Here is a 24223-nt window from a genome sequence, read left to right as displayed (position 1 = left end):
GCTGGAGCAGACTCTTAAGAATCCCCTGGACAGCAAGGAGATCAAACCAGTCAATCCTAAAGGAAATTTCAACCCTAAATATTCATTGGAAGGACTGATGCTGAAGCTCCAATACTTTGGTCCTCTGCAGCGAAGAGCCAACTTATTGGAAAAGATTCTGATGCTGGGAAGAATTGAGCACAGGAGGAGAAGGGGATGACAGAGGATGAGATGGTTGGATGGCATCATCAACTCAATGGACATGAGTGAGCAAACTCTGAGAGACAGTTGAGGACAGGGAAGCCTGGTGTGCTGCAGTCTATGGGCTTGCAAAGAGTCAGACATGACTTAGTGATTGAACAACAACAAATGCTGTTTCTTAAAAATAATCACCTAAAATAATCCTATGTCAAAGAGATAAATTTAGAGGTTAAAAACTCTGTTCCCTTTTAATAACTTTCAAATGTGACTTCTTTATGTAGGATATTTATGTGATTAATGTTATAGAAAATGAGTTTTTTCACCAAGAATTTTATTTTTAATAGAAAATATTTATAATACTCAATGTCATTCATTTTTTAACTTTTAGTGTACCTACAAGTTTTAAATCAAGAAATACTTTTCCTATTAGTTTAAGCCTAACTTCCATCAGAAATCCATGTTTCTTTCAACATTCCAGAAATGTTTGCTTATAAAATATTTACATTGTAAACTTAGCTATCTATAAATCCAAAAACAAGTTTCAAGACTCTTCTCTGAGGGATGTGTCAGGATTTTCTGTTTGTTTGAAAGAGACAATTATAACAGAAACTATGTTCAGCAGAATGGTGATTTTATGAAGAACCTGAGCGTCTCAGGGAATGGAAGGAGAGACCACAAGACCCAGGCAGCTCGAGGGTCCCCAGAAACACACCTGGGTGTCTCTCCCACTTCTTCCCTGTAAGAGTACCTAGGGACTACCCCCAAAGGACCACCCTGATTTTCTTAGACAGTTCCCACCTCTGGGTTCCTCCTCTTGAAAAAATTTAAAATTCCTCAACTCTTCCTGCCTCGTCCTCATCAACACTTCCCTACCTTGAACTTCCCTCTTCTCCCACCTAGAGTAACAGAATAACCTTTTTACCTTCCTCCTCCTGAAAAAGTGCCCCTAGTGACAGATGGGCATGGCTGACTGAGAACTGTGTCATCAATAAAAACAATTATTTACCTACATAGATAGTGAGTGATAAAATAATCATTTAACTCTACAGTCATTGAGTAAGTACTACATGATGGCACTGTTCTAGAGCCCAAGGGTAAAAAGGAAAGAAAAATCACCAGTGTTCAAGAGTTCGGTGGGAAAGAGGAACAACCATTAAATTATTACACAAAAGGATTGCAGCAGGGCCTGCTGCTTGTCCTCCAATATCATTTCTTTCACCTTCTGATAAGTGAGTTTTTATATGAGCAGAATAAACACTGTATTTCCCAGACTTCCTTGCTGCTGATAATTGTCACACTATAACAGGAAATTGCCTCCTTTCAGCTGGCAGGCTTGTGTACGTGATGATTACCTGTATGTGTGCAGGAGGGCTATGACCCTGATGGTCGAGTAATAAGATAGAAGGTGTTGTATCCCTAGATGGCCTCCAGGATCAGAGAGGCTCTGCCAGCCTACCTACGCACTATTACATGCAGGAGAAATAAGCTTCCCTCTTGCTTAAACCACTTACTTGAAGTCTCTATTACACAGAATGGAGGAAGAGAGAAAGAGTGTGTGTGTGTGTGTGTGTGTGTGTGTGTGCGTGTGCATGCACACACACATTTGTGCATGCTAAGTCACTTCAGTGCTGTCTGGCTCTTTGCAACCCTATGAACCATATTCTGCCAGGCTCCTCTGTCCATAGGATTCTCCAGGCAAGAATACTAGTGTAGGTTGCCATGCCCTCCTCCAGGGGATCTTCCCAATCCAGGGATCGAATCCAAGACTCATGGCTCCGGCATTGACAGGTGGGTTCTTTACCACTAGTGCCACCGAGAAGTCTATGGTTATGCATATACATACATATACATATATATAAGAGAGAGAGAGAGATTAATATTAGTGTGTATTTTCTAATTGTAATAAATTCTGTGAGATGTGGAAATGAGGACGCTGCCTAGTTAGAAAGATCAAGGAATGCATCATTCATTTAGTTAACTTTTTTTTTTTTTTTAATTACCTACTGCCTGTGAAGTGCCAGGCACTGTTCTAGGTGTGAGGTCTGCACAGTGAACAAAATAAACTTCTTGTTCTCATAGAACTTATTGTGTAAAACAGTAAGTGTATAAACTCCTAGTGCATAAACAGGCAATCAATCTATCAATAAATGGGCAAAAATACAGGTAGTAATATTGCTGCAAAGAAAAACAAGGCCACATAAGAGGAAAGAAAGAGGGGGGAAAGAGGGAAAAAGAAAATTTCCTAATTTGAAATAGGACTGTCAAGGAAGACCGCTCAGAGGTAGTGGTGCTGAAACTGAGGGCTAATCTGCTTGGGTCCCCTGTATCTAACTTGCCTTGCCTGCTTTTAGTTGCTTGGGGTTTTTTATTTTTGTTGTTGTTGTTTTTAGTTGCTTGTTTTTAATTGATTTTAAACTAAACTTCCACTAGCTTGGGGCTTCCCAGGTGGCGCAGTGGTAAAGAAACTGCCTGCCCTTGCAAGAGATGCAGGATACACGGATTCAATCACTGGGTGAGGAAGATCCCCTGGAGAAGGAAATGACAACCAATTCCAGTATTCTTGCCTAGAGGATCCCATGGTCCATCTAGGTCATGGAGAACACAGAAGGTCTTCAGCGTGGCCCACTAGCTTACTTAGATATAATACCTCCAACATATGGTTTACTATAGTAACAGTTGCTTAAATTGTTTTTCAGGAACTTAGAGCTAGTTCTTACCCAGTTCAGATCAGCTGAGACCATGAAACATTCAACCAGACCTGTACGAGTGTCTGATGGATGACCTTCTGACTTCAAAGGGCCAAAAACTCCACCCTCAAAACACGCTAAAGCTATCATTTATGGCAGACTCTTATGCAATATATGGGTAATTCAAACCTCAGCTCATATGAGACCATGGAAGTGCTTTCTATAAGAAGCACAATTATAACAAATAATAAGCTAAAGGCTGTCAGGCAGGGAGAAATTTCCATCTCTACAGTTCATGAGTTCTTGTGGCTTGACTACTAATAAAGTTGACATAAGGCAGATTAATAGGAGAAAAAGATACAAATTTTAATTCATATGCATGGACGTCTTGGAAAAGGGACCTAATAAGTGGACAAAGGAGGCAGCTTTTATACTTTTTAGGCCAAGAAAAAATACATTTATGAGGAATTGACAGAATAAAAAAACTTGGGCTTTGAATGCTTAATTAGTGAGGAATCTAAACAGGGTTTGGCTTGGGGTAGTAAATTAAAGAATAACAAGGGCGTTTTAATCAGGCTTCTTGGCCCAAACTCCCCATCTCTGAAGATAAGATTATCTATCGACCTTTATATATGCAGATGGCACCTTGCACGTGACAGATTTATTTCCTGCTTTCAGGGAGACCAAGAGTAGGGTCTTGCATTTGCTGTTTCTTAAGTAACTTTCATTTGAAATAATCAATATGCCAATGAGGCATATTTGGGGGCTGCCTGCCCTGGGCCTCCGACAAAGTGCTTAGTCCTTTAACAATAGGGAAATTTTTAGGACTAAAATTTCTTATGCAAAAGGTAATATTGTCTCATCCTAAAACATAAATGGATTAAAACATATTGATGAATTAATTGGCCTTGGGAATTTAGTTTCCAATAAAATGTAGTAGCATTTCCAGTTCATTCTGGAAACCGACTCAGCAACCTCCTTTCAGGTTCTCACCAAAATACTCAAAGACAGAAAAAGATAAATGCCCCAAACCACAAAGAAAACCATAACTATCAGACAGTCTCACACTATAATCTTGGAGGGATTGACAACAACTGCAAGGCTTATGGGGCTAGGCTTAGAAAAACAATTTGGAATTCAGCAAATGACATACACTGGCTTCAATTTATGGGAAAATAAAAAGACAACCTAAAAATATAGGCAGGAAAATATTTGTTCTTTCACACTCTCTGTGCTTCTGACCCAGAAAACTAGGGATTGTGTCAATCAGAAAATCATCTAACTGTTCTTCTATGCCTGCCAGGTGCCAAAGGAATATAAATCCACTTATGCCCTGCTTCCATTTTCCTAAATTCAGAAAGATTACAAATCCCAGAGAACAATCATATTATATTAGTAGGAAATATGGGAGTTTGTGAAAACTCAGAGAATTCTGAAAACTATATCCATGTATGTATCATTATCAATTCAGTTCAGTCGCTCAGTCGTGTCCGACTCTTTGCGACCCCATGAATTGCAGCACACCAGGCCTCCCTGTCCATCACCAACCCCCGGAGTTCACTCAGACTCACGTCTATCAAGTCAGTGATGCCATCCAGCCATCTCATCCTCTGTCGTCCCCTTCTCCTGCCCTCAATCCCTACCACCATCAGGGTCTTTTTCAATGAGTCAACTCACTGAAAAAGTTGGCCACCTCAACTTCGCATGAGGTGGCCAAAGTATTGGAGTTTCAGCTTCAGCATCAGTCCTTTCAATGAACACCCAGGGCTGATCTCCTTTAGGATGGACTGGTTGGATCTTCTTGCAGTCCAAGGGACTCTCAAGAGTCTTCTCCAACACCACAGTTCAGAAGCATCAATTCTTTGGCGCTCTGCTTTCTTCACAGTCCAACTCTCACATCCATACGTGACCACTGGAAAAACAATAGCCTTGACTAGACAGCCCTCTGTTGGCAAAGTAATGTCTCTGCTTTTTAATATGCTGTCTAGGTTGGTCATAACTTTCCTTCCAAGGAGTAAGCGTCTTTTAATATACTCTTTAATAAAGATCAGAAAGAAGTAATATCTTAATTCATAGATTACATTGCCATGTAAATAAAAACTTTTTACAGATTCTAAGAAGAAAATTACTAAGCTAATAAGTGAATTTTCCACTGATGCTAGACAAAAATGAACAAACAAAATTAACTGCATTTCTATAGATTATCAGATAACAATTTAAAATGAAATTTTTAAATACCACCTATAATATTAATAGCATCTCCAAAACACAAATTTTAACAAAAGATGACAGCAAGAACCCTGCTCTGAAAACTATACATTACCACATTACTGAGAGAAATTAAGGAAGACCAAATAAATGGAAAATCATACCATTTTAATGAATGAGAAGACTCAATATTGTTAAGGTATCAGTTCTTGCTAAATTAGTCAATAGATGCAATGCAATCCAATGCAATGCAATCCCAATCAAAATACTACAAACACACACACACACACACACCAAAATTACAAGGCTTTTTGTTGAAACCAGCAAGCTGCTAAAACTTACATGAAAATTCAAAGAACCTAGAATCAGATGAGGGAAAAAATATAATTTTATTAAATATTACTAAAACTTGGTGTTTGTCATGCAGCATTCTTGTAGAAACGGTTAATTATACAGAAATTCATAATAAAAAGAAATAAAGCCATGTAGCTATGCCTTTGGGGCTGAGTGGAAATTAACAAACTTGTCAAAGGAGAATGAAGAATAATGAGGAAACCATTATAGGAAGCTAGAAAATGACAAAGCATGTTATATAGAGGCAAAAATTTGTTTCAATGTATTACCTATAATAACTAGGAGGATAGAAAATATACTTAATGAATTCATGACCTTGAGCAAGGAGGTATTTAGGTAAAATGCTAAAAGCATCAGCTGCTCACTGTAGCTACGTGTGATAGGGTACAATAAGAGAGATTGTAGCTTCAATATAATTAGACACATTACAAACATAATGAGAAAACTCTGAAGGCTCAAAAATTCCCTTGCTGAGTTGGGAAGTAAAACTATGTCCTCTACACTCTATCAGTTCAGTTCAGTTCAGTCGCTCAGTCATGTCCGACTCTTTGCTACCCCATGAATCGCAGCACGCCAGGCCTCCCTGTCCATCACCAACTCTCAGAGTCTACCCAAACCCATGTCCATTGTGTCAGTGAGGCCATCCAACCATCTCATCCTCTGTCGTCCCTTTCTCCTCCTGCCCTCAATCTTTCCCAGCATCAGGGTCTTTTCAAATGAGTCAGCTCTTTGCATCAGGTGGCCAAAGTACTGGAGTTTCAGCTTCAACATCAGTCCTTCCAATGAACACCCAGGACTGATCTCCTTTAGAATGGACTGGTTGGATCTCCTTGCAGTCCAAGGGACTCTCTGTATCTACACTCTATATCTCTACATAAACACATGATATCTGTCTTTTCCTTTGTTCCTTTCTTTCACGTACATAAAGCTTATTACATATAGTTTTTGCTTGAATTTCCATGGTATAACCAGCCTTTGAGCCCTTATAACTAACTGAGCTAAAGTATATTAATTGATTGGAAAATGTTTGACAATAAATTAACTGAGAGAAAAAAGATGTCCAATAAGTTAATATGTAAAGATCCAGTTTTTGGTTAAAAAAAAATAAAGCACTTTCCCTAAAAGACATTACCAGATGACAAACAGAGCATTTCAGTGGTTACCTCTGAATGGTTTGTAGTAAATGAAGGCATTTATTTTTAACTTACTGTTAGTTTTTCTTCATTTTTAAATTTTCAAATATAAATGTACTTTGATTCTATATTAAGAAAAACAATAACCAAAAAGAAAGTCAGGTTTTAACTGAGAAAAGAAAAGTTATAAAGATTGAAATCTTAAATGATGCCCATGTTATTTTCTACAGCCCAGCTATACGATGCGAAAAGTACATTTCTAGGCAAAAACAACAAAAGCTAGTAATGAAGAAAGTAATACCTGGCATATACTAATTAGATTGTAATTGCAGATTGTGAACAGGGACCATTAAATTTAAAAATTGTTTCTCACTTAAATAACTAATGTTCTTTTAAGATGACACCTGATTAATGATTCTCCTGTCCCAGAATGAAGATGGTCAGTTAACTTACAACCACATTTATCTTCATATTTTATTCCTCCAAACTGCCAACAGTATATTGCAAAGGAAAGACCTTAACGATTATAAACTGTGGATCGCATGGCAAGTCCTTTAAGATCTGTGAGTTTCAGTTCGCTGATCATTAAAATGTGGATGATTTAAAAAATCCTACTTAATATACCAAGTTTTAGAAAGAATCCAATTAAAATAAAAAATCACATCATAAAATACATTTTAAATTTTATTTTATCTCTTATTATGAATAATATTTCTAATAACAACTGTCTAATTACCATGTAGTGAGAATCACATTTATCTGGGTCCATAATATTCCCACAAAAACTAATGTTCACACACAAAAAAGGACATATTCTATTAACATTATTAATAAAGCAGAAAACTTATTTTTTCTATCTTCGCATGTGTTTTCTTGAAAAGCATGTTACAGATGTAATTTTATACTGACATCAATTTTACAATGGCAAACTAGTGGGAAGACATTTTCATATAAATAATTTTCCTGGTCTCAATGTCAGTCAGGCTGTCTCTTTACATTTAGGTATGCCTTCAATTCCTTTCACTAGAATTGTATCCTTTATTACTTTTAGTCCTGTGTCATCTGGTAGCATGCCTGAGTGTATGGAAAATTTGTGGAAAGTAAATTTTATGAATCAATTTAGGTTGTAAGTCCTCTAGATTACCTCATAACGCATTTCATAAATTTATTTCTTAATTTCTTAATTTAATTCTAATAGATGGATTTCTTAATTCATCTATTTTCAGACTCACTGTTACATTGGTTTTCTTAAAGGGGACGTGGCTGGGCGCAAAGGCGAAATTGGTAGTAAGAACACATTAGCTCATGGTACTCTTTGGACAATACATTCTTTTTACAGCAAAACTCACACACATGTAAAAAGCACGTTCTCAGTACTAATCATAGAGGAAAAAACAACCTACCATTTTACTCAGAAATGTCAATGACACAGGCTTTTACAATAGTTACTGAAACTTTAAATTTAACATTACTTTTTGCTGTGAAAATTTGTGTAATACTCATCTCTTTGTTTCTGCGCAGAGAAAGTAGGATTCATTTAATCTGTACAATACTCATCTCTAAGCTTCTGTGCAAAGAAAGTAGGATTCCTTTTTGCAGATGTCACACCATAAAACATTAGCTACTTCCATAGAATATTAATTGCTTCCATAGCACAGGGTGATCCATTAAAACGTGAGTCAGCAAAAATTGACAAGTAAGCATTTTTCAAGACAGATGGGGTACTGCATGCCTTGCTTTGCTAATATTCTTTGTTATATTTATTATTGATTTCATGGTGATATTTAATACAGCAAATAAAAAATAGACTATTCAGAATAAAGGGCCAAAGAATTTTTCAAATAAACATAATATTCAGTCCACAAGATTCTTAGATTATGGGAGAGAGGGGTGATTGAGTGAGCTTTAGACAACACTTCACACTTTCATATCTCCTTTTAATTTAATCTTTCATTAGAAGACCACAAGGTCTCTGTACACATATGGGACTGTCCATAAGAAACTATCTTCCCATAAAAAAACTCATTAAAATATGACTTGTAAATACAATGATGATAGGGTTATACTGACTCCTGAATCAGTGTGGAAATTGCCAATTTAAAATGTAATTAATGAAACATAAGCTATAAGACTGGATGTGACAATGCCGATAATTTGGGTAATTAAAAGAATCTTTACATGTGGATACTAAAGAATGTGCTCCAATAATATTGATAAGGGGAGAAGTTCTCTGGCTGATAAGGCAATTCTAGTTCATTATAACTATATGAATTATATAATTTATAATACATAAAGTGATATAAAGCCATCCTGCTATTTTGACACTATACTTATCAAAAACTACCATCCAAAATTGATTCTGTTTCTTAAATAATTGTCCTAAGGCAAAGAGAATGCACTGATCAAAGATATTCTAGGCTGTCTCTTCTCCAAATAATGATTAATCTATTTATGTTCTATTCTATAAAGACACCTATTATCAATTTGCTTGACACAGATTAACTACTCTTTCAAGACAAAATGTCACCCTGATGAGATAAGGAAGTCAAATCAATGAGAAATTAAACCCAAGACTGTTTAGGACCTAAACAAGAACTGGCTTTCCCACTACTGCATTTCCCAGATCCTGTAGAAAACAGCAAATGGCTTTTACTTATGTATTGAAATACAATACACTTGCAATGCAGGAGTCCCAGGTTCAAACCCCAGTCAGGAAGATGCCCTGGACAAGGAAATGGCAACTCACTCCAGTATTCTTGCCTGGAGAACCCCATGGACAGAGAGCCTGGTGGGCTACAGTCTATGGGGTTGCAAGAGTCAGACACGACTAAGCACATATCAGTTCAGTTCAGTCACTCAGTCGTGTCCGACTCTGCAACACCATGAATTGCAGCAAGCCAGGCCTCCCTGTCATTCACCAACTCCCAGAGTTCACTCAAACCCACGGCCACCCAGTCAGTGATGCCATCCAGCCATCTCATTCTTTGCCATCCCCTTTTCCTCCTGCCCCCAATCCCTCACAACATCAGAGTCTTTTCCAATGAGTCAACTCTTCACATGAGGTGGCCAAAGTACTGGAGTTTCAGCTTTAGCATCATTCCTTCCAAAGAACACCCAGGGCTGGTCTCCTTTAGAATGGACTGGTTGGATCTCCTTGCAGTCCAGGGGACTCTCAAGAGTCTTCTCCAACACCACAGTTCCAAAGCATCAATTCTTCGGCTCTCAGCTTTCTTCACAGTCCAACTCTCACATCCATATATGACCACTGGAAAAAACACAGATTCAACTAGATGGACCTTTGTTTGCAAAGTAATGTCTCTGCTTTTCAATATGCTATCTAGGTTGGTCATAACTTTCCTTCCCAGGAGTAAGCGTCTTTTAATTTCATGGCTGCAGTCACCATCTGTAGTGATTTTGGAGCCCAGAAAAATAAAGTCTGACACTGTTTCCACTGTTTCCCCATCTATTTCCCATGACAGAATGTGGTCCACTGGAGAAAGGAATGGCAAACCACTTCAGTATTCTTGCCTTAAAAACCCTATGAATAGTATGAAAAGGCAAAATGATAGAATACTGAAAGAGGAACTCCCCAGGTCACTAGGTGCCTGATATGCTATTGGACATCAGTGGAAAAATAACTCCAGAAAGAATGAAGGGATGGAGCCAAAGCAAAAACAATACCCAGTTGTGGATGTGACTGGTGATAGAATCAAGGTCCGATGCTGTAAAGAGCATATTGCATAGGAACCTGGAATGTTACGTCCATGAATCAAATCAAATTGGAAGTGGTCAAACAGGAGATGGCAACAGTGAACATCAACATTCTAGGAATCAGCAAACTAAAATGGACGGGAATGTGTGAATTTAACTCAGATGACCATTATATCTACGACTGTGGGCAGGAATCCCTTAGAAGAAATGGAGTAGCCATCATGGTCAACAAAAGAGTCCAAAATGCAGTACTTGGATGCAATCTCAAAAATGACAGAATGATCTCTGTTCATTTCCAAGGCAAACCATTCAATATCACGGTAACCCAAGTCTATGCCCCAACCAGTAATGCTGAATAAGCTGAAGTTGAATGGTTCTATGAAGACCTACAAGACCTTTTAGAACTAATACCCCAAAAAGATGTCCTTTTCATTATTGGGGACTGGAATGCAAAAGTAGTAAGTCAAGAAACACCTGGAGTAACAGGCAAATTTGGCCTTATTGTACGGAAAGAAGCAGGGCAAAGACTAATAGAGTTTTGCCAAGAGAATTCACTGGTCATAGCAAACACCCTCTTCCAACTACACAAGAGAAGACTCTACACATGGACATCACCAGATGGTCAACACCAAAATCAGATTGATTATATTCTTTGCAGCCAACGATGGAGAAGCTCTATACAGTCAGCAAAAACAAGACCGGGAGCTGACTGTGGCTCAGATCATGAGCTCCTTATTGCCAAATTCAGACTTAAATTGAAGAAAGTGGGGAAAACCACTAGACCATTCAGGTATGACCTAAATCAAATCCCTTATGATTATACAGTGGAAGTAAGAAATAGAATTAAGGGACTAGACCTGATAGATAGAGTGCCGGATGAACTATGGACAGAGCTTCATGACACTGTACAGGAGACAGGGATCAAGACCATCCCCATGGAAAAGAAATGCAAAAAAGCAAAATGGCTGTCTGGGGAGGCCTTACAATAGCTGTGAAAAGAAGGGAAGCGAAAAGAAAAGGAGAAAAGGAAAGATATAAGCATCTGAATGCAGAGTTCCAAAGAATAGCAAGGAGAGATAAGAAAGCCTTCCTCAGCAATCAGTGCAAAGAAATAGCGGAAAACAACAGAATGGGAAAGCACATATAGTAAAGTATATATAAATAACACAAAGGATTAAATAATAATCAAGGAAACCTCAGCCATTTCAACTTACTTTCTTTAGCCACTCTGTTTTTTTCTTCCTTTATATTTTAAGGAATATATATGTCACTTAACATCACTTAACCTCACTCCGTCTTAGTTTCTACATCTATAAAATGGAAATAATCCCATCTGCCTTCCAGCGTCGTTCTCAGGATTGTGGTGTACTGTTCAGCTCAGTTCAGTCACTCAGTCGAGTCCAACCCTTTGTGACCCCATGAATCGCAGCACACCAGGCCTCCCTATCCATCATCAACTCCCAGAGTTTACCCAAACTCATGTGCATCGAGTCGGTGATGCCATCCAGCCATCTCATCCTGTTGTCCCCTTCTCCTCCTGACCCCAATCCCTCCCAGCATCAGAGTCTTTTCCAGTGAGTCAACTCTCCACACGAGGTGACCAAAGTATTGGAGTTTCAGCCTCAGCATCAGTCCTTCCAGTGAACACCCAGGACTGATCTCCTTTAGGATGGACTGGTTGGATCTCCTTGCAGTCCAAGAGACTCGCAAGAGTCCTCTCCAGTATCACAGCTCAAAAGCATCAATTCTTCAGCGCTCAGCTTTCTTCACAGTCCAACTCTCACATTTATACATGACCACTAGAAAAACCATAGCCTTGACTAGACAGATCTTTGTTGGCAAAGTAATATCTCTGCTTTTTAATATGCTATCTAGGTTGGTCATAACTTTCCTTCCAAGGAGTGTCTTTTAATTTCATGGCTGCAATCACCATCTGCAGTGATTTTGGAGCCCAAAAAATAAAGTCTGACACTGTTCCCACTGTTTCCCCATCTATTTCCCATGAAGTGATGGGACCGGATGCCATGATCTTCATTTTCTGAATGTTGAGCCTTAAGCCAACCTTTTCACTCTCCTCTTTCACTTTCATCAAGAGGCTTTTTAGTTCCTCTTCACTTTCTGCCATAAGGGTGGTATCATCTGCATATCTGAGGTTATTGATATTTCTCCTGACGATCTTGATTCCAGCTTGTGCTTCCTCCAGCCCAGCGTTTCTCATGATGTACTCTGCATATAAGTTAATAAGCAGGGTGACAATATACAGCCTTGACGTACTCCTTTTCCTATGTGGAATCAGTCTGTTGTTCCATGTCCAGTTCTAACTGTTGCTTCCTGACCTGCGTATAGGTTTCTCAGGAGGCAGGTCAGGTGGTCTGGTATTCCCATCTCACATCACAGTATATGTATTAAATATATTACAGTATGTATTTACATAAGAAGCATGGCACAAATCCTGGAATAAAGTTACTATTACCATCTGGGGGAAAAAGTCCCCAGATCTCAGCACTGATTTTTTCCAGCCACATCAGTATCACATGTTATTGTCTGTAACACCTCACCATCTTTGAATAGATGTAGTCTGGCAGCTCCAGTGCCCCACTGCCGGCGCAGGCCACCACCCACACTTCCTCCAGGCTCATCACTTACTACTTGGCTAAGACACACGCCATGCCTGGCAGGTTCCTCCACACAGTCCATACCACCAATGCCACAGCTGCTCCATTAGGGACTGCTGCTGGCCACGCCTCTAAAATGGACCAACCTGTACCAGCTAGCAAGAAGCAATTATGTGTGTCTCTTCCCAATTCTGTTCAATGATTCCAAGTTGATAGTTGAAAACTGGCCATGGTGGAAATCTACGTCTCAGAAATTGGCAAATGCAACAAGCAAGGGTGATCCCCACACACACTTTGGGAGATGCCATTGTTAAACAGTTATCAGAATACCACTGTCTGAAAGACAGAAAGAAAAGACAGGACTGGGAAGAGAAAGAAGCGGATCCTACCGACCACAATAACTGTTACTCCACAGGCCAAGAAATTAAAACTGCTGCTGTGTCAAATAATAAGTATATCTGCTCTAATTAGACTCAGAAACAGAGACTGGGTAATGACCACTGCTCCATGGCCCCTAGTGGACTTGCTCTTTGACCAACTTGGAGCAGAACTTTATCACCTGGCTAACCTATTCTAACCAAGGGATTATGATGACAATTTGGGTGCTAGGTATCAACATCAGCTGAGACTCTATGTCCAATAGTCCTTAAAATATCTGAGACTTCCCCTTTCCCTAGTGTAAGAGTTACCCAAGTAAATGACTTTATATATGATATAAAAATAACATCAACACAACTCCACATTAGGAACAGCAATGGTGTACCTATTTCAGGTCTAGAGATTTGGTGCAGAATGTCTGTAGGGACTGTGATCTGATCCCTCATCACGGATAAGGATTACACAAAGAGAGAAAACAAACTAAGATATATAGCAACAGAATCAGCCAATCCCACAGGAACCAAAGTATAACCTTGACCAAGGTAGCTCTCCTCTGCTGAGGGCAGTTTCCATAGAGAGACTTAACCCAAGACGTGATGCCAAGAGTGGTTATAGGAAGCAGATTCAGCTCTGAGTCCTGGGCAGTTAGTCAGCTGGGAGATTGTCCTTAAGTAGGGAGTCTCAGCAGCATACTACAGTGTCCATTACACTGGGTCAGGTTAAAATAAGAGCCCCTACACTACATGCAGAACCATATTCTCCAACAATCTTAAGGATTTTATTTCAGCTTGGAACACCAATTTCCTACTCTCAGCCTACATTCTCTCTCATCAACTGTTTAGGTTCTTTCTTAAAATTCTGCATACCCAAAGGCTTTCAGAGATGTTTATACATTGATCAATTTCACTTGGGTTTGTTTGTTTTCCAGAGGTTTTTCAACTACCATATAAAATGAGTTAATTCAGTAATATACCAAAGATGAGGGAGATTTTCCAGCCTCACACAACCCATACTAATGATGCTTTTGCAGGACTATCTATTACAATTATTGTCATGGTCCATTACTGGTAATCTTTAGTTATAGTGAAGATATTTTTATAGTCGATATATTTAGCTTACAAACTGAATGAGGTGCAGTCAGCAGGAGAAATAAAAAATAACTCTCTCATTAGGATAACCAGGCAGTTAGGGAAAGACCTTGACATATGGGTAACATTTTTAGAAAGTTTCAGAGACACAGTTATATGGCAGTTACAATTAGCATCTAACAAGGAATTAGATTTGTACACACTTCAGGGGGAAGAAAGATTATGGAGGCTATTTTGAAGGCGCCCATTGTGCTGGAAATTGATGAAATATTGAATAATATCTTTAAAAAATAATTTATCTAGAACTGATACTCAGGTCTGTATAAAGGGCCATGCTGAGAGAGGAGTGAGTTAATAGGTTTCTGGATGATTTTCTATCCAAACAGGTTTAGAGTAGCTTAAGCAATTAACAAGCTTTCTGAACTGATTCAAGACTACAGGAAAAAGTTATAATGTGCAATATGCTCTTGGGGGATTCTTAAAAACCGTCTCTGTGATTGTCAAGTGATGACACCATAACAACAATGCTGGCATCTGCAGACCTGACCCAGAGATTTCTGTGAATGCGGTACTCTCATTAATTTTATTCCTTTTAGAGATCTGCATCAACAGCTAGAAAACAAAATGGGTTTTTATGCTTTCTGGCAAGATATGATGTCTTAATGTGAATCTATACAGATTCTTGACTTCATATTAGGGTTGACATTTTGTGATTGGATTTGTAAGGGGGAGACAGTGCCTTACTCCCACCAAACAGGTGGTAGATGAGGAAGACAAAACCCAGGAAAACCTACCTCGTGAATACAAGACCAGTTCTGGGTCAGGCCATTTGTAAAACCACAGAGCCAATGACATAACGTGTTGTGTGAAAACCATCTGTGCTGAAGATATGATATGTGATACTACCTTATATGGATTTTATTATATTCAGGACAATACAGAAGATTCTCTGCTTACTATAGACGGCAGAAAGCTGTGTACCCACTTTCGCTCATGAACAACAGCTTTAAATTAGGTAGGGAAAGTATGAGTTAAAGAGAATTTAGCAATGCAATTATTTATTCATCCTAGTATTAAAAATAACTCAGGGTACACTTTCCGTTTCCCACTTTCTGTCATAAATAGTTCTATTTAAAAAAAAAAAAATACAGAATTTAGTTTTCCTTCGGTGCTTTGGGTCTAGGCAAGAAAGAATGAAATATGGATATGGCTTGGACTCAGATTAGTCTATGATATGTACCCCTCTTTTTGCTCTCTGCCTCCATCCAGGCTGTGATATGAGTGCTATAAAGCCCCTAGCACATGGGTTCTATGTACTATGGCAGGAAGCAAGTCCTAGAATATCTTTTGGTATTAAGGTGGGGCAGGGGGTGAGTTGGGAGATAAACTTTCACGAGCGTATTTCAGGAGACTTCAACCTATCAAATGTGAAGAGCTGTGTTATTACCCTAAGGGTGTGTTATTACCCTAAGGGGTGTATAAGTCACACTGTATCAAGTTCCTCTGTCAAGATACTATTTTCAATTGTTACTACTGCGATACTTCAGATTTAGTCTTCATCCAGGACACAGTAACACATATATAATAGTGCTGATAATCACACTGATGCTGTCATTTCACAAATGGCCTGGTCCAGAACTAGCCTCCCTGTACACAGTCAGCTATTTCAGGAGTTAGGTTTGCCTGGGCTTTGTCTTCTCCAGGCACTACCTGTCCGGTGATTTCTCTAAATATCTGAGATGGCTGACAATGACACCAGCTCAAGGTACATTCATTTCTCATTTTATCTCTTACACTTTTCCATTGTCCTTGTGATCTAAGCAGCTAGAGGTATTTTGGATTCCCTAGAATCTGAGGCTAAGAGTAGCCAGTAAACCATAATAACACCCCCAAAAAGAATAGCATTATCTTTTCTGAAAACTTTAGGAGTCCTCTGGGGTGGGGGGAGGCGGGGGTGGTAGTACACCAATATTTAACACTGGTTTCTGTGCTAACAAATGAGTAGGCCTTCTGGAACTATAGTCTCAGTGGCCCAATTTTGCACCGTGTCAACATCCACAAAGGTGGACCAAGGATCCACGAAAAGAAAAGCTATTTGTCCTCCTCTCCACATGGATGACCAATCATTTGATGTTTTATTTTTTTCCTTCAGGCCCTTTGTTATGTCCACTTCTGACTTAACTCAGCTCAGATTCTTTACTCTGTTGTGTATGACATGCTCTTATCAGTATATTCAACTTTTCTCTCCAACTATTCTTCTATCACAACCGGTTGAAAGCCCATGGCTTGGATAAACAGAGCTGCTAGTTTTCTCCAGGATTATATCTAAAACCCTGAATGATACTCAAGATATCAGGTTAAGTTCATGGTTTAAATTTAGATCATCTGCCTATGAGGTCCAGCAATTCAGACATTCAGGACCTTGTAAGTTTGAAAAGTCAAATCTTCCTGTGTTGCAAGCCATAAAGTGTAAGACTTTTTTTAAAAGGCACTAAGGAAAAACATCCCATAAAACTTTTCAGCTGGATAAAATTACTCAGAATAAAGGTGAGAATAAAGGATTTATCCACTCTTCAGGAGCCTGACATCTGCATTGTAGCTCTCATTAAGTAGAGAGAGAAAAAAAATGATATGCAGAGAAGAAAAAGAGATATAGAGCATGTCTGGAGGATATTACTTTGAAACGAACTCTAGAAGTAATTACTGGCATATGGAACTGACTTCAACCAAATAAAAATGAAGTCTAACAAATTTTGATGGAGATTTACTAAAAAGCTTGAATTAAAAAAATGCATGTGACTGTTCAAGCTTTAAAATAAACCTGAGCATCCAAATTTCTATGAGCAGGTAGCATAATGAGAAAGCAATATATCTCCCAAGGACAGCATATTTCACGACAGCACTTCAGATGTGGCTAAGGGGAATATGCAACAAAAAGGAAGCACCTTGCCATAAGGAGGAGCCATAAAGTAGAGAAAGGAGTGGTAAGAAAGCCCCTTCCGAGGTCAGAATTGGGCCTGATTAAGGAACATTCCCCGCCACTAGGCTAGCATGTCCTCATAATGTCTGCCATCAGGATTTCAGTTATTACAGACAAGTGACTGCTGTGCATTTTATATCAGCCCCATTTCTAATCGGAAGTACTTATCGTACACAAGCAAAGCTCATTCCACCATCACCAGTTGTGTCTTAAGAGAGGAGAACTTGGTATCAGAGTTCCCTCAGTCCAAGAAGAGCTATGTGCATGCATGCTGTCACTTCAAATGATTCTTTGCAACCCCATAGCCTGTAGCCCTCCAGGCTCTTCTTGTCCATGGGATTCTTCAGGCAAGAATACTGGAGTGGGTTGCCATGCTCTCCTCCAGAGCATCTTCCTGATCCAGGGATAAAACCCACATCTCTTATGTCTCCTACCCTGGTGGGTGGGTTCTTTACTATTAGTGCCTTCTGCTATACCTGGATCTAATTGAGGGAAGACTTTGCATCTTCCAGAGATCTTGGACCTAGACCATAATCTTGTGACTGAATAAGACATTTGGGTTTTCTCAGTTAAGGAGTGGATTAGTGGGGCTTCTCTGGTGATTCAGTAGTAAAGAATCCACCTGCCAGTGCAGGGGACACAGTTTGAACTCTGATCCAGGAAGACCCACAGGCTGCCAAGCAACTAAGACCATGGGCCACAATCATTGAGCCTGTGCTCTGCAGCCCAGGAACCGCAACTACTGAGCCCATGTGCCACAGCTACTGAAGCTCACCTGCCCCAGAACCTGTTCTCCACAACAGGAGAAGCCATTGCAGTGAGAAGCCTGCACACTGAAATGAGAAAGTAGCCCCCGCTTGCTGCAATTAGAGAAAAGCCCATGCAGCAACAAAGACTCAAAAAACAAAAATAAATAAAAAACTAAAAATAAATGGCCAAATACTAAAAATAAATAAATAAAATTCTTTTTAAAAAAGGAGAAAGGGATTAGTAAGCTCTGTGTTTGGGAAGAAGCGTGAACTGAAGATCTGATGACAAGAGAGCTGAACAATGGTAGAAATTGTTAGTGCTCACAATGCCCAGTCTGCCTCTTTCTCCAGGCAAGTGAAAGACACACTTTCCCAATGTTAATATCCCTTAAAACTAGGTGGGCTAATTGCCTGGTTCTGGCCAATGGACCGTGAGTAGAAGTGACATATGTCAATTCTGAGCTGAAGCAGAAGAGACACAGAAAACCTCTCTGTGTCCCTTTCTCTCCAGCTGCTAAAAAAAAGAAAAAATGGAGGCCTCTTGGTGAGTTTCTAGAACCAAGAGTTAGGAGTAGCCAGCATTAAGGAGCCAATGCATGGAGAAAAGTTAATCTGGATATTTCTGCAGCAAATTGAGTGAGAATGAGAAACTTTCATTCCATTAGACCACTGAGACTTCTGTTAAATCCACAGAATAACCTAAGCTATTCAGATTCCATTTTAATGAAATCATGCATATTTAATTTAGAATTTAAGTCACCATCCAACAGTATTTTCCTTCACTATTTTGAGGGTGTAAACCCATTATATTTTGAGAACTATTGCTACTGATGAGAAAGATATTGCAATTTAAAATGTATGCTTATAAGCCATCTTTATTTTCTTTCTGATAACTTCTATCAGTTCAGTTCAGTTCAATCGCTCAGTCATGTCTCACATTTTCCAACCCCATGGACTTCAGCACACCAGGCTTCCAGGTCCATCACCAACTCCCAGAGCTTGCTCAAACTCATGTCCATTGAGTTGGTGATATCATCCAACTATCCCATCCTCTGTTGTCCCCTTCTCCTCTGGCCTTCAATAATTCCCAGCACCAGACTCTTTTCAAATGAGTTGGTTTATCACATCAGGTGACCAAAGTATTGGAGTTTCAGCTTCAGCATCAGTCCCTCAAGTGAATATTCAGGACTGATTTCCTTTAAGATGGACTGGTTGGATTTCCTTGCTGTCCAAGGGATTCTCAAGAGTCTACTCCAACATCACAGTTCAAAAGCATCAATTCTTCAGTGCTCAGCTTTTTATGGTCCAACTCTTACATCCATACATGACTACTGGAAAAACAATAGCTTTGACTAGATGGACCTTTGTTGGCAAAGTAATGTCTCTGCTTTTTAATATGCTGTCTAGGTTGGTCACAGCTTTTCTTCCAAGGAGCAAGCATCTTTTACTTTCATGGCTGCAGTCACCATCTGCAGTGATTCTGAAGCCCCCAAAAATAAAGTCTACCACTGTTTCCATTGTTTTCCCATCTATTTGCTATGAAGTGATGGGACCAGATGCCATGATCTTCGTTTTCTGAATGTTGAGTTTAAGCCAACTTTTTCACTCTCCTTTTTCACTTTCATCAAGAGGCTCTTTAGTTTTTCTTTGCTTTCTGCCATAAGGGTGGTATCATCTGCATATCTGAGGTTATTGATATTTCTCCCGGCAATCTTGATTCCAGTCTGTGTTTCATCCAGTCCAGTATTTCTCATGATGTACTCTGTATGTTAAATAAGCAGGGTGACAACACACAGCCTTGATGTGCTCCTTTCCTGATTTGGAACCAGTCTGTTGTTCCATGTCCAGTTCTAACTGTTGCTTGTTGACCTACATACAGATTTCTCAGGAGGTAGGTCAGACAGTCTGGTATTCCCATTTCTTTCAGAATTTTGCACACTTTGTTGTGATCTACACAGTCAAAGGCTTTGACATAGTAAGTAAAGCAGAAGTAGATGTTTTTCTGGCACTCTCTTGCTTTTTCAGTGATTCAACAGATGGTGGCAATTAGATCTCTGGCTCCTCTGCCTTTTCTTTAAATCCAGCTTGAACATCTGGAAGTTCAAGGTTCATGTACTGTTGAAGCCTGGCTTGGAGAATTTTGAGCATTACTTTTCTAGCATGTGAGATGAGTGCAATTGTGTGGTAGTTTGAGCATTATTTGGCATTGCCTTTCTTTGGGATTAGAATGAAAACTGACCTTTTCCAGTCCTGTGGCCACTGCTGAGTTTTCCAAATTTGCTGGCATATTGAGTGCAGCACTTTCACAGCATCATCTTTTAGGATTTGAAATGGCTCCACTGGAATTCCATCACCTCCACTAGCTTTGTTCATAGTGATGCTTCTTAAGGCCCACTTGACTGCATTCCAGGATGTCTGGCTCTAGGTGAGTGATAATACCATCATAATTATCTGTGTCATTAAGATCTTTTTTGTATAGTTATTCTGTGTATTCTTGCCACCTCTAATTAATATCTTCTTCTTCTGTTAGGTCCATACTATTTCTGTCCTTTATTTTCCCCTTCTTTCCATGAAAAGTTCCCTTGGTATCTCTAATTTTCTTGAAGAGATCTCTAGTCTTTCCCATTCTATTTTTTTCCTCTATTTCTTTGCTCTGATCACTGAGAAAGGCTTTCCTATCTCTCCTTGCTATTCTTTGGAATTTTGCATTCAGATGGGTATATCATTCCTTTTCTCCTTTGCCTTTCATGTCTTTTCTTTTCTCAGCTATTTGTAAGGGCTCCTCAGACAACCATTTTGCCTTTCTGCATTTCTTTTGCTTGGGGATGGTCTTGATCACTGCTTCCTGTACAGTGTCACAAACCTCCATTCATAGTTCTTCAGGCACTCTGTCTATCGGATCTAATCCCTTGAATCTATTTGTCACTTCTACTGTATAATCGTAAGGGATTTGATTCAGGTCATACCTGAATGGTCTACTGTTTTCCCTACTTTCTTCAACTTAAGTCTGAATTTGGCAATAAGCAGTTCATGATCTGAGCCACAGTCAGCTCCTGGTCTTGTTTTTGCTGACTGTATAGAGTTCTCCATCTTTGGCTGCAAAGAATATAATCAATCTGATTTTGGTGTTGACCATCTGGTGATGTCCATGTGTAGAGTCTTCTCTTGTGTTGTTGGAAAAGGGTCCTTGTGATGACCAGTGTGTCCTCTTGGAAAAACTCTGTTAGCCTTTGCTTTTGTACTCCAAGGCCAAATTTGCCTGTTACTCCAGGTATCTCTTGACTTTCTACTTTTGCATTCCAGTCCCCTGTAATGAAAAGTGTAATGAAAAGGGTGTTAGTTCTAAAAGGTCTTGTAGGTCTTCATAGAACTGTTAAACTTCAGCTTCTTCAGCATTACTGGTCAGGGCATACACTTGGATTACTGTGATATTAAATGGTTTGCCTTGGAACAGAGATAGTTCTGTCATTTTTGAGACTGCATCCAAGTACTGCATTTTGGACTCTTGTTGACTATGATGGCTACTCCATTTCTTCTAAGGGATTCTTGCCCACAGCAGTAGATATAATGCTCATCTGAGTTAAATTCACCCATTCCAGTCCATTTTAGTTTGCTGATTCCTAAAATGTCAGCATTCACTCTTGCCATCTCATTTGATCACTTTGAATCTGCCTTGATTCACAGATCCAACATCAGGTTCCTATGTAATATTGCTCTTTACAGCACTGGACTTTATTTCGATCACCAGTCATATCCACAACTGGGTATTATTTTCACTTTGGCTCTGTCTTTTCATTCTTTCTGAAGTTATTACTCCACTGATCTGTAGTAGTATATTGGGCACCTACCAACTTGGGGAGTTCCTCTTTCAGTGTCCTATCTTTTTGCCTTTTCATACTGTTCATGGGGTTCTCAAAGCAAGAATACTGAAGTGGTTTGCCATTCCCTTCTCCAGTGGACTACGTTTTGTCAGAACTCTTCACCATGACATGTTCGTCTTGGGTGGCCCTACCCGGCATGGCTCATAGTTTCACTGAGTTAGACAAGGCTGTGGTCCATGTGATCAGACTGGTTAGTTTTCTATGATTGTGGTTTTCCATCTGTCTGCCTTCTGATGAGAAGGATAAGAGGTTTATGGAAGCTTCCTGATGGGAGAGACTGAGGGGGAAACTGGGTCTTGTTCTGATGGGTGGGGCCATGCTCAGTAAACCTTTAATCCAATTTTCTGTTGATGGGAGGATCAAACAGATCCCTGTTGCTTGATCTGAGGCCAAACTATGATGGAGGTAATGAAGATAAGGGTGACCTTCTTCAAAAGGTCCCATGCAGGCACTGCTGCACTCAGTGCCCCCACCCTGCAGCAGGCCACGGCTGACCCATGCCTCCACCGGAGACTCCTGCACACTCACGGGCAAGTCAACTTTATAAAACTCTTCTTCAACTTTATAAAATTCTTACCCATTACTAACAAAATACTGCCTATTAGACACATACTGTCTCTCATACTTCCATATTCCTTAAATAATATTTTGATGTTTTCCATCATTTTCTGTCCTAATGGTGCAGTTGAAGTCATTTTCTCAGACTCACTGTCCAGTTTATGAATTCTCTTTTCAGTTGTTTAACTTACTGTTCAGTCTTTGGATTCAGAATTCTTTTTTTTAATTTTTTGTTTATCTTACTATGTTGAGTCTTAGTTGGGGCCTGTGGGATCTTTAGTTGCATCATGCAAACTCTTAGCTGTGGAATGTAGGATATAGTTCCCTGGCCAGGGATGGAACCTAGGTCTCCTGTGTCGAGGGCACAGAGTCTTAGCCACTGGATCATCAGGAAAGTCCCCAGAATATGTTTTATACAGAGACCTTTAAAAAACTTTCTAATTAATCATTTTTGGTTCTTGTCTCATGATTTATGTGTTTTTATCTCTTTGAATAATTTAAATAAGCTTTGTGAACTTTTTTCAGATTGTTTAGTTATTTCTAGTTCTAAGCATCTAAGTTCTCCACTTACTGGATCTGTGACTCTCTTCCATAATGGTTCATTCTGTGTGATTTGAACACTTTTACTAGAAGCTCATCTTTATCTTATTATGTATTCCTTTTAGGGGAAGGAAAATATGTTCTGGACTGTTTCCTGCTCAACACAGCAAGTCCCAGGTATTTCACTGGCTCTTAATTTCTTGACCCTTCACATTCATCTGACATAATCTGAAGTTCTCATTTTTCAAGGGCATTTTGTGCCCACTGACAAGCTAATGGAAGATAAACTTTCTTGCATTTCCTATAGGCTGAGGTTGGAGCCTTTCTGGTGTTCATTTCTGGGATAGGGCAACCCTTGATCATCCTGACTTTTGGCAAGATACTTAGTACTAGTACCCTAGCCATTTGATATCTATGGTTAAAAAAATTCTCTTTCTGTGTGTATCTAAAACACAGAACCAAACTGCTAAGATATCAATATATTTTTAACAACCTATGGAGATGTTGGCAGAAGCCCCTGCTCACACCTTTGATGTCACATGTTTTCTACATTTTTGTCTCATGGAGATTTCTCTCTCTTGGTGTTGAATTTGGCTATGTTTCCAAATATTCTTTGGCTTATGTTAAAAAGCATTTGCATGTATGCAGAGCTATTTGTATCCTATTTGATGTATTTTTGTGAAATATAAAACTCAATCTTCATGACACTTTAATTGGGATTGAACTAGAAATATGAAATAGAGAGAAAATAGGTATCTATCACATCTAAGAGAATGCCATGGGTCTGCATTTACTCAATATTTCTAATATCACTTTCAACATTCTAATAAAGTTCTGAGGTTTAATTTATGCCAAAACATGAACATCTGTCATTGTTTATTCCTGAGAATTTTTTAAACTGTATTTTCCGCCTACTTACTGGTGCTGCATTGTCTTAGCAAACTCTACATCTATTAGAAACAGATATTAACCCATCCGGAGGCCACCTTATTGGTCCAATTGGAAGAAAATGTGTCTTGAAATAAAGTAGCAACCAGGAAATGTAGGAAAGCTCAAAGTTAAGAGATATTTTAAAATCATGATTAACAAGATTTGATAGTCAGATATAAGAAGTGAAAAAGACAGAGGTATCGAGGATAATGTCTGCATTAGTGCCTTGAT

The 24223-nt window shown here is 39.2% G+C and overlaps 1 long non-coding RNA gene across 6 annotated transcripts in view; it reads right to left on the bottom strand.

Annotated features, from left to right (window-relative positions):
- Window positions 1–24223, bottom strand: part of LOC147366665 (uncharacterized) — a 312135-nt gene that overhangs the window by 236622 nt on the left and 51290 nt on the right. The window contains exon 3 of one of the 6 annotated variants that reach the window (XR_015169449.1): window positions 7229–9827. The exons of the other annotated variants lie outside the window; for them this stretch is intronic. This is a non-coding gene — a long non-coding RNA (uncharacterized LOC147366665). Of the gene's footprint in view, window positions 1–7228; window positions 9828–24223 lie in introns of those variants that run through there. 6 annotated transcript variants of the gene reach the window in all.

This window comes from Bos grunniens, chromosome 8, assembly GCF_055505025.1.
Source record: "Bos grunniens cultivar Pamir isolate PY7600 chromosome 8, Bosgru_T2T1.0, whole genome shotgun sequence".
Lineage (NCBI taxonomy): Eukaryota > Metazoa > Chordata > Mammalia > Artiodactyla > Bovidae > Bos > Bos grunniens.
Note: the sequence above shows the minus strand (reverse complement) of the source record. Positions and strands in the feature narration are given on the sequence as shown.